Raw genomic sequence first — 13,878 nt, forward strand, 5'->3', positions numbered from 1 at the left:
AATAGAATATAGAACATGGAATGCAGAACACAGAATTTACAATATAGAAAACAGAATACTGAATATAGAATTTAGAACATAGATTGCAGAACACAGAATTTAGAATATAGAATATAGAATAGTGAGTATAAAATTTAGCATATACAATGTAGAACACAGAATATAGAATATAGAATACGGAATGCAGATTATGGAATGTAGAATATAGAATGAAGAACAGAAAATATAGAATATATAAAAGACCACATACAAACTAGAATTTTGTAATGAAATGCAGAACACAGAATTTAGAATATAGAATACAGAATACTTAATATAGAACTTAGAATATAGAATGTAGAACACAGAATATAGAATATAGAATACAGAATGCACAATATAGAATACAGAATATAGAATCAAGAACACAGAATATAGAATATGGAAAACAGAATACAGGACCCAAATTTAGAACTTGGAATGCAGAAGACAGAATTTAGAAAATAGAATATAGAAAATTGGATATAAAATTTGGCATATAGAATGTAGAACACAGTATATAGAATATAGAATACGGAGGGCAGAATATAGAATGTAGGAAATAGAAAAAATAACACAGAGAATAGAATATATAAAAGAGAATATACAATACAGAATTTAAAAATGGAATGCAGAACACAGAATTTAGAATATAGAATACAGAATACTGAATATAGAATTTAGAATATTGAATGTAGAAAACAGAATATAGAATATAAAACACGGAATGCAGAATATAGAATACAGAGTATAGAATATAGAACACAGAATATAGAATATAAAATACGGAATGCAGAATATAGAATACAGAGTATAGAATATAGAACACAGAATATAGAATATGGAAAACAGAATACAGAACCCATAATATACAAGAAGGGATGCAGAACACAGAATTTAGAATAGAGAATACAGAATACAGAATATAGAATTTAGAATATTGAATGCAGAAAACAGAATATAGAATATAAAATACAGAATGCCGAATATAGAATACAGAGAATAGAATATAGAACACAGAATATAGAATATGCAAAACAGAATACAGGTCCCATAATATAGAAAAAGGAATGCAGAACACAGAATTTAGAATATAGAATACAGAATACTGAAAATAGAATATAGAACATGGAATGCAGAACACAGAATTTACAATATAGAAAAGAGAATACTGAATATAGAATTTAGAACATAGATTGCAGAACACAGAATTTAGAATATATAATGTAGAATACTCAAAATAGTATATAGAACATGGAATGCAGAACACAGGGTTTACAATATAGAAACCATAATACTGAATATAGAATTTAGCATTTAGAATTTAGAACACAGTATATAGAATATAGAATACGGAATGCAAAATATATAATTTAGAGTTTAGAATGAATAACACACAATATAGGATATAGAATAGAGAATACTTAATATAAAATTTAGAATTAAGAATGTAGAACACAGAATATAGAATATGGAATACGGAATGCAGAATTTTGTATTTGAATAAAGAATGAAGAACACAAAATATAGAATATATAAAAGAGAATATAGAATCCTGAATTTGGAAATGGAATGCTGAACTCAGAATTTAGAATATATAGTATACAGATTTCTGAGTATAGAATTAAGAATATAGAATGTAGAACACAGAATATAGAATATGGAATAAAGAATACTGAATATAGAATTTAGAACATCGAATACGGAACACAGAATTTAGAATATAGAATATAGAATACTGAATATAAAATTTAGCATATACAATGTAGAACACAGTATATAGAATATAGAATAAGGAGAGCAGAATATAGAATGTAGAAAATAGAATGAAGAACACAAAGTATAGAATATACAAAAGAGACTATACAATCCAGAATTTAAAAATGGAATGCAGAACACAGAATTTAGAATACAGAATACAAAATACTGAATATAGAAATTAGAACATCGAAGGCAGAACTCAGAATTTCGAATTCAGAATACAGAATACTGAATATAGAATATAGAACATGGAATGCAGAACACAAAATTTAGAATATAGAATACAGAATACTGAATATTGAAGTTAGAATATATAATGTAGATAAAAGGATATAGAATATAAAATACGGAATGCAGAATATAGAATACAGAATATAGAATATAGAACACAGAATATAGAATATGGAAAACAGAATACAGAACCCAGGATTTAGAACAAGGAATGCAGAACACAGAATTTAGAATATAAACTATAGAATACTCAAAATAGGATATAGAACATGGAATGCAGAACACAGAATTTACAATATAAAAAACAGAATACTGAATATAGAATTTAGCATTTAGAATATAGAACACAGAAATTAGAATATAGAATACGGAATGCAAAATATATAATGAAGAATATAGAATGAATAACACACAATATAGGATATAGAATAGAGAATACAGAACCCAGAATTTAGAACATGGAATGCAGAACACAGAATTTAAAATATAGAATACATAATACTGAATATAACATTTAGAATTTAGAATGTAGAACCCAGAATTTAGAATATGAAATGCGGAAAGCAGAGTTTTGTATTTGGAATAAAGAATGAAGAGAACAAAATATAGAATATATAAAAGAGAATATAGAATCCTGAATTTAGAAATGGAATGCTGAACTCAGAATTTACAATATAGAATACAGAATTCTGAATATAGAATTTAGAAAATAAAATGTAGAACACAGAATATAGACTATGGGATACAGAATACTGAATATAGAATTTAGAACACGGAATGCAGAACACAGAACTTAGAATATACTATGTAGAACACAGAATATAGAACAGAGAATAGAGAATAGAGAACAGAGAATTTAAAACATGGAATGCAGAACACAGAGTTAAGATTATAGAATACAGAATACTGAATGTAGAATTTAGAATATGCAATGTAGAACACAGAATATAGAATATAGTATACGGAATGCAGATTGTAGAATGTAGATTATAGAATGAAGAACAGAAAATATAGAATATATAAAAGAGCATATACAACCTAGAATTTTGTAATGAAATGCAGAACACAGAATTTAGAATATAGAATAAAGAATACTTAATATAGAATTTAGAATATAGAATGTAGAACACAGAATATAGAATATAGAATACAGAATGCAGAATATAGAATACAGAATATAAAATCAAGAACACAGAATATAGAATATGGAAAACAGAATACAGAACCCAAATTTAGAACTTGGAATGCAGAACCCAGAATTTAGAAAATAGAATATAGAAAATTGGATATAAAATTTAGCATATAATATGTAGAACACAGTATATAGAATATAGAATACGGAGGGCAGAATATAGAATGTAGGAAATAGAATGAATAACACAGAGTATAGAATATATAAAAGAGAATATACAATACAGAATTTAAAAATGGAATGCAGAACACAGAATTTAGAATATAGAATACAGAATACTGAATATAGAATTTAGAATATTGAATGTAGAAAACAGAATATAGAATATAAAACACGGAATGCAGAATATAGAATACAGTGTATAGAATATAGAACACAGAATATAGAATATGGAAAACAGAATACAGAACCCATAATATAGAACAAGGAATGCAGAACACAGAATTTAGAATATAGAATAGAGAATACTGAAAATAGAATATAGAACATGGAATGCAGAACACAGAATTTACAATATAGAAAACAGAATACTGAATATAGAATTTAGAACATAGATTGCAGAACACAGAATTTAGAATATAGAATATAGAATACTCAAAATAGAATATAGTACATGGAATGCAGAACACAGGGTTTACAATAATAAACAGAATACTGAATATGCAATTTAGCATTTAGAATTTAGAACACAGAATATAGAATACGGAATGCAAAATATATAATGTAGAGTATAGAATGAATAACACACAATATAGGATAGAGAATAGAGAATACAGAACCCAGAATTTAGAACATGGAATGCAGAACACAGAATTTAAAATATAGAATACATAATACTGAATATAACATTTAGAATTTAGAATGTAGAACCCAGAATTTAGAATATGAAATGCGGAAAGCAGAATTTTGTATTTGGAATAAAGAATGAAGAAAACAAAATATAGAATATATAAAAGAGAATATAGAATCCTGAATTTAGAAATGGAATGCTGAACTCAGAATTTACAATATAGAATACAGAATTCTGAATATAGAATTTAGAAAATAAAATGTAGAACACAGAATATAGACTATGGAATACAGAATACTGAATATAGAATTTAGAACATGGAAAGCAGAACACAGAATTTAGAATATAGAATGTAGAACACAGAATATAGAATAGAGAATAGAGAATAGAGAACCGAGAATTTAAAACATGGAATGCAGAACACAGAGTTAAGATTATAGAATACAGAATACTGAATATAGAATTTAGAATATGCAATGAAGAACACAGAATATAGAATATAGTATACGGAATGCAGATTGTAGAATGTAGATTATAGAATGAAGAACAGAAAATATAGAATATATAAAAGAGCATATACAACCTAGAATTTTGTAATGAAATGCAGAACACAGAATTTAGAATATAGAATAAAGAATACTTAATATAGAATTTAGAATATAGAATGTAGAACACAGAATATAGAATATAGAATACAGAATGCAGAATATAGAATACAGAATATAAAATCAAGAACACAGAATATAGAATATGGAAAACAGAATACAGAACCCAAATTTAGAACTTGGAATGCAGAACCCAGAATTTAGAAAATAGAATATAGAAAATTGGATATAAAATTTAGCATATAGTATGTAGAACACAGTATATAGAATATAGAATACGGAGGGCAGAATATAGAATGTAGGAAATAGAATGAATAACACAGAGTATAGAATATATAAAAGAGAATATACAATACAGAATTTAAAAATGGAATGCAGAACACAGAATTTAGAATATAGAATACAGAATACTGAATATAGAATTTAGAATATTGAATGTAGAAAACAGAATATAGAATATAAAACACGGAATGCAGAATATAGAATACAGAGTATAGAATATAGAACACAGAATATAGAATATGGAAAACAGAGTACAGAACCCATAATATACAACAAGGAATGCAGAACACAGAATTTAGAATATAGAATACTGAATACTTAAAATAGAATATAGAACATGGAATGCAGAACACAGAATTTACAATATAGAAAACAGAATACTGAATATAGAATTTAGAACATAGATTGCAGAACACAGAATTTAGAATATAGAATATAGAATAGTGAGTATAAAATTTAGCATATACAATGTAGAACACAGAATATAGAATATAGAATACGGAATGCAGATTATGGAATGTAGAATATAGAATGAAGAACAGAAAATATAGAATATATAAAAGACCATATACAAACTAGAATTTTGTAATGAAATGCAGAACACAGAATTTAGAATATAGAATACAGAATACTTAATATAGAACTTAGAATATAGAATGTAGAACACAGAATATAGAATATAGAATACAGAATGCACAATATAGAATACAGAATATAGAATCAAGAACACAGAATATAGAATATGGAAAACAGAATACAGGACCCAAATTTAGAACTTGGAATGCAGAAGACAGAATTTAGAAAATAGAATATAGAAAATTGGATATAAAATTTGGCATATAGAATGTAGAACACAGTATATAGAATATAGAATACGGAGGGCAGAATATAGAATGTAGGAAATAGAAAAAATAACACAGAGAATAGAATATATAAAAGAGAATATACAATACAGAATTTAAAAATGGAATGCAGAACACAGAATTTAGAATATAGAATACAGAATACTGAATATAGAATTTAGAATATTGAATGTAGAAAACAGAATATAGAATATAAAACACGGAATGCAGAATATAGAATACAGAGTATAGAATATAGAACACAGAATATAGAATATAAAATACGGAATGCAGAATATAGAATACAGAGTATAGAATATAGAACACAGAATATAGAATATGGAAAACAGAATACAGAACCCATAATATACAAGAAGGGATGCAGAACACAGAATTTAGAATAGAGAATACAGAATACAGAATATAGAATTTAGAATATTGAATGCAGAAAACAGAATATAGAATATAAAATACAGAATGCCGAATATAGAATACAGAGAATAGAATATAGAACACAGAATATAGAATATGCAAAACAGAATACAGATCCCATAATATAGAAAAAGGAATGCAGAACACAGAATTTAGAATATAGAATACAGAATACTGAAAATAGAATATAGAACATGGAATGCAGAACACAGAATTTACAATATAGAAAAGAGAATACTGAATATAGAATTTAGAACATAGATTGCAGAACACAGAATTTAGAATATATAATGTAGAATACTCAAAATAGTATATAGAACATGGAATGCAGAACACAGGGTTTACAATATAGAAACCATAATACTGAATATAGAATTTAGCATTTAGAATTTAGAACACAGTATATAGAATATAGAATACGGAATGCAAAATATATAATTTAGAGTTTAGAATGAATAACACACAATATAGGATATAGAATAGAGAATACTTAATATAAAATTTAGAATTAAGAATGTAGAACACAGAATATAGAATATGGAATACGGAATGCAGAATTTTGTATTTGAATAAAGAATGAAGAACACAAAATATAGAATATATAAAAGAGAATATAGAATCCTGAATTTGGAAATGGAATGCTGAACTCAGAATTTAGAATATATAGTATACAGATTTCTGAGTATAGAATTAAGAATATAGAATGTAGAACACAGAATATAGAATATGGAATAAAGAATACTGAATATAGAATTTAGAACATCGAATACGGAACACAGAATTTAGAATATAGAATATAGAATACTGAATATAAAATTTAGCATATACAATGTAGAACACAGTATATAGAATATAGAATAAGGAGAGCAGAATATAGAATGTAGAAAATAGAATGAAGAACACAAAGTATAGAATATACAAAAGAGACTATACAATCCAGAATTTAAAAATGGAATGCAGAACACAGAATTTAGAATACAGAATACAAAATACTGAATATAGAAATTAGAACATCGAAGGCAGAACTCAGAATTTCGAATTCAGAATACAGAATACTGAATATAGAATATAGAACATGGAATGCAGAACACAAAATTTAGAATATAGAATACAGAATACTGAATATTGAAGTTAGAATATATAATGTAGATAAAAGGATATAGAATATAAAATACGGAATGCAGAATATAGAATACAGAATATAGAATATAGAACACAGAATATAGAATATGGAAAACAGAATACAGAACCCAGGATTTAGAACAAGGAATGCAGAACACAGAATTTAGAATATAAACTATAGAATACTCAAAATAGGATATAGAACATGGAATGCAGAACACAGAATTTACAATATAGAAAACAGAATACTGAATATAGAATTTAGCATTTAGAATATAGAACACAGAAATTAGAATATAGAATACGGAATGCAAAATATATAATGAAGAATATAGAATGAATAACACACAATATAGGATATAGAATAGAGAATACAGAACCCAGAATTTAGAACATGGAATGCAGAACACAGAATTTAAAATATAGAATACATAATACTGAATATAACATTTAGAATTTAGAATGTAGAACCCAGAATTTAGAATATGAAATGCGGAAAGCAGAGTTTTGTATTTGGAATAAAGAATGAAGAGAACAAAATATAGAATATATAAAAGAGAATATAGAATCCTGAATTTAGAAATGGAATGCTGAACTCAGAATTTACAATATAGAATACAGAATTCTGAATATAGAATTTAGAAAATAAAATGTAGAACACAGAATATAGACTATGGGATACAGAATACTGAATATAGAATTTAGAACACGGAATGCAGAACACAGAACTTAGAATATACTATGTAGAACACAGAATATAGAACAGAGAATAGAGAATAGAGAACCGAGAATTTAAAACATGGAATGCAGAACACAGAGTTAAGATTATAGAATACAGAATACTGAATGTAGAATTTAGAATATGCAATGTAGAACACAGAATATAGAATATAGTATACGGAATGCAGATTGTAGAATGTAGATTATAGAATGAAGAACAGAAAATATAGAATATATAAAAGAGCATATACAACCTAGAATTTTGTAATGAAATGCAGAACACAGAATTTAGAATATAGAATAAAGAATACTTAATATAGAATTTAGAATATAGAATGTAGAACACAGAATATAGAATATAGAATACAGAATGCAGAATATAGAATACAGAATATAAAATCAAGAACACAGAATATAGAATATGGAAAACAGAATACAGAACCCAAATTTAGAACTTGGAATGCAGAACCCAGAATTTAGAAAATAGAATATAGAAAATTGGATATAAAATTTAGCATATAGTATGTAGAACACAGTATATAGAATATAGAATACGGAGGGCAGAATATAGAATGTAGGAAATAGAATGAATAACACAGAGTATAGAATATATAAAAGAGAATATACAATACAGAATTTAAAAATGGAATGCAGAACACAGAATTTAGAATATAGAATACAGAATACTGAATATAGAATTTAGAATATTGAATGTAGAAAACAGAATATAGAATATAAAACACGGAATGCAGAATATAGAATACAGAGTATAGATTATAGAACACAGAATATAGAATATGGAAAACAGAATACAGAACCCATAATATAGAACAAGGAATGCAGAACACAGAATTTAGAATATAGAATAGAGAATACTGAAAATAGAATATAGAACATGGAATGCAGAACACAGAATTTACAATATAGAAAACAGAATACTGAATATAGAATTTAGAACATAGATTGCAGAACACAGAATTTAGAATATAGAATATAGAATACTCAAAATAGAATATAGTACATGGAATGCAGAACACAGGGTTTACAATAATAAACAGAATACTGAATATGCAATTTAGCATTTAGAATTTAGAACACAGAATATAGAATACGGAATGCAAAATATATAATGTAGAGTATAGAATGAATAACACACAATATAGGATAGAGAATAGAGAATACAGAACCCAGAATTTAGAACATGGAATGCAGAACACAGAATTTAAAATATAGAATACATAATACTGAATATAACATTTAGAATTTAGAATGTAGAACCCAGAATTTAGAATATGAAATGCGGAAAGCAGAATTTTGTATTTGGAATAAAGAATGAAGAAAACAAAATATAGAATATATAAAAGAGAATATAGAATCCTGAATTTAGAAATGGAATGCTGAACTCAGAATTTACAATATAGAATACAGAATTCTGAATATAGAATTTAGAAAATAAAATGTAGAACACAGAATATAGACTATGGAATACAGAATACTGAATATAGAATTTAGAACATGGAATGCAGAACACAGAATTTAGAATATAGAATGTAGAACACAGAATATAGAATAGAGAATAGAGAATAGAGAACCGAGAATTTAAAACATGGAATGCAGAACACAGAGTTAAGATTATAGAATACAGAATACTGAATATAGAATTTAGAATATGCAATGAAGAACACAGAATATAGAATATAGTATACGGAATGCAGATTGTAGAATGTAGATTATAGAATGAAGAACAGAAAATATAGAATATATAAAAGAGCATATACAACCTAGAATTTTGTAATGAAATGCAGAACACAGAATTTAGAATATAGAATAAAGAATACTTAATATAGAATTTAGAATATAGAATGTAGAACACAGAATATAGAATATAGAATACAGAATGCAGAATATAGAATACAGAATATAAAATCAAGAACACAGAATATAGAATATGGAAAACAGAATACAGAACCCAAATTTAGAACTTGGAATGCAGAACCCAGAATTTAGAAAATAGAATATAGAAAATTGGATATAAAATTTAGCATATAGTATGTAGAACACAGTATATAGAATATAGAATACGGAGGGCAGAATATAGAATGTAGGAAATAGAATGAATAACACAGAGTATAGAATATATAAAAGAGAATATACAATACAGAATTTAAAAATGGAATGCAGAACACAGAATTTAGAATATAGAATACAGAATACTGAATATAGAATTTAGAATATTGAATGTAGAAAACAGAATATAGAATATAAAACACGGAATGCAGAATATAGAATACAGAGTATAGAATATAGAACACAGAATATAGAATATGGAAAACAGAATACAGAACCCATAATATACAACAAGGAATGCAGAACACAGAATTTAGAATATAGAATAGAGAATACTGAAAATAGAATATAGAACATGGAATGCAGAACACAGAATTTACAATATAGAAAACAGAATACTGAATATAGAATTTAGAACATAGATTGCAGAACACAGAATTTAGAATATAGAATATAGAATACTCAAAATAGAATATAGTACATGGAATGCAGAACACAGGGTTTACAATAATAAACAGAATACTGAATATGCAATTTAGCATTTAGAATTTAGAACACAGAATATAGAATACGGAATGCAAAATATATAATCAAGAATATAGAATGAATAACACACAATATAGGATATAGAATAGAGAATACAGAACCCAGAATTTAGAACATGGAATGCAGAACACAGAATTTAAAATATAGAATACATAATACTGAATATAACATTTAGAATTTAGAATGTAGAACCCAGAATTTAGAATATGAAATGCGGAAAGCAGAATTTTGTATTTGGAATAAAGAATGAAGAAAACAAAATATAGAATATATAAAAGAGAATATAGAATCCTGAATTTAGAAATGGAATGCTGAACTCAGAATTTACAATATAGAATACAGAATTCTGAATATAGAATTTAGAAAATAAAATGTAGAACACAGAATATAGACTATGGAATACAGAATACTGAATATAGAATTTAGAACATGGAATGCAGAACACAGAATTTAGAATATAGAATGTAGAACACAGAATATAGAATAGAGAATAGAGAATAGAGAACCGAGAATTTAAAACATGGAATGCAGAACACAGAGTTAAGATTATAGAATACAGAATACTGAATATAGAATTTAGAATATGCAATGAAGAACACAGAATATAGAATATAGTATACGGAATGCAGATTGTAGAATGTAGATTATAGAATGAAGAACAGAAAATATAGAATATATAAAAGAGCATATACAACCTAGAATTTTGTAATGAAATGCAGAACACAGAATTTAGAATATAGAATAAAGAATACTTAATATAGAATTTAGAATATAGAATGTAGAACACAGAATATAGAATATAGAATACAGAATGCAGAATATAGAATACAGAATATAAAATCAAGAACACAGAATATAGAATATGGAAAACAGAATACAGAACCCAAATTTAGAACTTGGAATGCAGAACCCAGAATTTAGAAAATAGAATATAGAAAATTGGATATAAAATTTAGCATATAGTATGTAGAACACAGTATATAGAATATAGAATACGGAGGGCAGAATATAGAATGTAGGAAATAGAATGAATAACACAGAGTATAGAATATATAAAAGAGAATATACAATACAGAATTTAAAAATGGAATGCAGAACACAGAATTTAGAATATAGAATACAGAATACTGAATATAGAATTTAGAATATTGAATGTAGAAAACAGAATATAGAATATAAAACACGGAATGCAGAATATAGAATACAGAGTATAGATTATAGAACACAGAATATAGAATATGGAAAACAGAATACAGAACCCATAATATAGAACAAGGAATGCAGAACACAGAATTTAGAATATAGAATACAGAATACTGAAAATAGAATATAGAACATGGAATGCAGAACACAGAATTTACAATATAGAAAACAGAATACTGAATATAGAATTTAGAACATAGATTGCAGAACACAGAATTTAGAATATAGAATATAGAATACTCAAAATAGAATATAGTACATGGAATGCAGAACACAGGGTTTACAATAATAAACAGAATACTGAATATACAATTTAGCATTTAGAATTTAGAACACAGAATATAGAATACGGAATGCAAAATATATAATGTAGAGTATAGAATGAATAACACACAATATAGGATAGAGAATAGAGAATACAGAACCCAGAATTTAGAACATGGAATGCAGAACACAGAATTTAGAATATAGAATACAGAATAGTGAATATAAAATGTAGAATTTAGAATGTATAACACATAATATAGAATATGGAAAACGGATGCAGAATTTTGTATTTGAATAAAGAATGAAGAACACAAAATATAGAATATATAAAAGAGAATATAGAATCCTGAATTTGGAAATGGAATGCTGAGTTCAGAATTTAGAATATATGGTATACAGAATTCTGAGTATAGAATTTAGAATATAGAATGTAGAACACAGAATATAGAATATGGAATAAAGAATACTGAATATAGAATTTAGAACATGGAATGCAGAACACAGAATTTAGAATATAGAATATAGAATAGTGAATATAAAATTTAGCATATACAATGTACAACACAGAATATAGAATATAGAATACGGAATGCAGATTATAGAATGTAGAATATAGAATGAAGAACACAAAATACAGAATATATAAAAGAGAACATAGAACCTAGAATAAAGTAAAGGAATGCAGAACACAGAATTAAGTATATAGAATACAGAATACTGAATATACAAGTTAGAATAGAGAATGTAGAACACAGAATATAGAATAAAGAATACGGAATGCAGAATATAGAATGAAGAATATAGAGTGAAGAACACAAAATATAGAATATATAAAAAGAACATAGAACCTAGAATATACTAATGGAATGCAGAAAAGTATTAAGAATATAGAATACAGTATTCTGAATATATATATTGAATATGGAATGTAGAACACAGAATATAGAATATGGAATACGGAATGCAGATTATAGAATGTAGAATATAGAATGAAGAACACAAATTATAGAATATATAAAAGAGAATGTTGAACCTAGAATTTAGTAATGAAATGCAGAACAGGAATTTAGAATATAAAATAGAGATTACTGAATATAGAATTTAGAATATATAATGTAGTACACAGAATATAGAATACGGAAAGCAGAATATAGAATACAGAATATAGAATATAGAACACGGAATATAGAATATGGAAAACAGAATACAGAACCCAGAATTAAGAACATGGAATGCAGAACACAGAATTTAGGATACAGAATACAGAATACTGAATATAGAAATTAGGACATCGAATGCAGAACTCAGAATTTAGAATGCAGAATACAGAATACTGAATATAGTATATAGAACATGGAAGGCAGAACACAAAATTTAGAATATAGAATACAGAATACTGAATATAGAATTTAGAATATTGAATGTAGAAAACAGAATAAAAATACAATATACGGAATGCAGAATATAGAATACAGAGTATAGACTGTCGAACACAGAATATAGAATATGGAAAACAGAATACAGAACCCATAATATAGAACAAGGAATGCAGAACACAGAATTTAGAATATAGAATACAGAATACTGAAAATAGAATATAGAACATGGAATGCAGAACACAGAATTTACAATATAGAAAACAGAATACTGAATATAGAATTTAGAACATAGATTGCAGAACACAGAATTTAGAATATAGAATATAGAATAATCAAAATAGAATATAGAACATGGAATGCAGAACACAGGGTTTACAATAATAAACAGAATAATGAATATAGAATTTAGCATTTAGAATTT

Source organism: Vicugna pacos, unplaced genomic scaffold, assembly GCF_048564905.1.
Source record: "Vicugna pacos unplaced genomic scaffold, VicPac4 scaffold_16, whole genome shotgun sequence".
NCBI lineage: Eukaryota > Metazoa > Chordata > Mammalia > Artiodactyla > Camelidae > Vicugna > Vicugna pacos.